Source organism: Vulpes vulpes, chromosome 1, assembly GCF_048418805.1.
Source record: "Vulpes vulpes isolate BD-2025 chromosome 1, VulVul3, whole genome shotgun sequence".
In the NCBI taxonomy this organism is placed as follows: domain Eukaryota; kingdom Metazoa; phylum Chordata; class Mammalia; order Carnivora; family Canidae; genus Vulpes; species Vulpes vulpes.
This window is the reverse complement of record NC_132780.1, coordinates 55,535,936-55,537,793: the sequence shown is the minus strand read 5'-3', so window position 1 is coordinate 55,537,793 and position 1,858 is coordinate 55,535,936. Positions and strand designations below refer to the sequence as shown.

General features: G+C 43.0%; 1 pseudogene; it reads left to right on the top strand.

Moving 5' to 3' along the window:
• The first annotated feature begins 266 nt into the window (after window positions 1-266).
• Window positions 267-1,531, top strand: LOC112930946 (large ribosomal subunit protein uL4 pseudogene; annotated as a pseudogene).
• The last annotated feature ends 327 nt before the right edge of the window (window positions 1,532-1,858 follow it).

Sequence of the window (1,858 nt, the reverse complement as noted above, 5' to 3'; positions counted from 1 at the left end):
TCCCTCAGCATTCATGGCAGCTTTAAAAGTAATTAATCTACTACTTTCATCATATATTTACCTTTGTATTGAGATTTATTCTTTAATATATTTTCTCATTACTAATTAGCACCCTTTCCTTTCAACTTAAAAAAAAAGCCCTTTTAATATTTCTTATAAGGTTGGTTTAGTGGTGATGAACTCCTTCAGTGGTTGCTTGTCTAGAAAACTCTTTCTGTCTACTTCAATTCTGAATGAGAGGAGTGTGACCCTCTCCTTTCCCCATGATGGCATATGCTCACCCATTGATATCTGTGTACTCTGAAAAGGGGGAATCATCTGGCAAAAATATTACTTTGCCTGCTGTGTTTAAGGCTCCCATTCGACCTGATATTGTGAACTTTGTTCACACCAACTTGCGCAAGAACAACAGCCAGCCATATGCTGTCAGTGAAGTAGCAGGTCATCAAACCGGTGCTGAGTCTTGGTACTGGCAGAGCCGTGGCTCGAATTCCCAGAGTTCGAGACAGTGGGACTCACTGTTCTTGCCAGGGTGGTTTTGGAAATATGTGTCATGGAGGCTGCATGTTTGCATCAACCAAAACCTGGTGCTGTTGGCACCGCAGAGTGAACACAACACAAAAGCGATTTGCCATCTGCTCTGCCCTGGCTGCTTCAGCCTTGCAGCACTGGTCCTGTCTAAAGGTCATCGTATTGAGGAAGTTCCTGAGCTTCCTTTGGTGGTTGAAGATAAAGTTGAAGGCTACAAGAAGACCCAGGAGGCTGTTTTGCTTCTTAAGAAACTTAAAGCCTAGAATGATATCAAAAAGGTCTATGCCTCTCAGCGAATGAGAGCTGGCAAGGGCAAAATGAGAAACCATTGTCATATCCAGGGCAGGGGACCTTGCATCATCTATCGTGAAGACAATGGTATCATCAAGGCCTTCAGAAACATCCCTGGAATTACTTTACTTAATGTAAGCAAACTGAACATTCTGAAACTTGCTCCTGGTGGGCTTGTGGGACATTTCTGCATTTGGACTGAAAGTGCTTTCTGCAAGTTATATGAGCTGTATGGCATTTGGCATAAGGCTGCCTCCCTCAAGAGTAATTACAACTTCCCATGAATAAGATGCTTACTACAGACCTTAGCAGAATCTTGAGAAGCCCAGAGATCCAAAGAGAACCTCCAAGCACCATGCAAGAAGATTCATTGTAGAGTCCTGAAGAAGAATCCACTGAAGAACTGAAGAATCATGTTGAAGCTAAACCCGTATGCAAGGACCATGAACTGGAACACCATTCTTTGCCAGGCCAAGAATCACAAACTCCGGATGGATAAGGCGGCAGCAACCTTAGAAACCAAATCAGATGAGAAGGGGGTTCCAGGCAAGAAGCCCATGGTAGGGAAGAAAGGAAAGAAGGCTGTTAGTGTGAAAAAGCTGAAGAAACCTTTGGTGGGAAAAAAACCGCAGCTACCAAGAAACCAGCAGCTGACAAAAAACCTGCAGAAAAGAACCCCAACATGGAAGAGAAGAAGCCTGCTGCCTAAAAACTTATATTTGTTTATTCCATAAAAGTCAAATCATTTTGAACAGCTACTTTTAAATAAAGACTTGATCAAAGACAAAAAAAATCTGAATGAGAGCTTTGGCAGGTAGGGTATTCTTAGTTGGATTTTTTTTCTTTCAGTATTTTATTTATTTATTTTATTTTTTTAAATTTTTTTTTAATTTATGATAGTCACAGAGAGAGAGAGAGGCAGAGACACAGGCAGAGGGAGAAGCAGGCTCCATGCACGGGGAGCCTGACGTGGGATTCGATCCCGGGTCTCCAGGATCGCGCCCTGGGCCAAAGGCAGGCGCCAAACCGCTGCGCC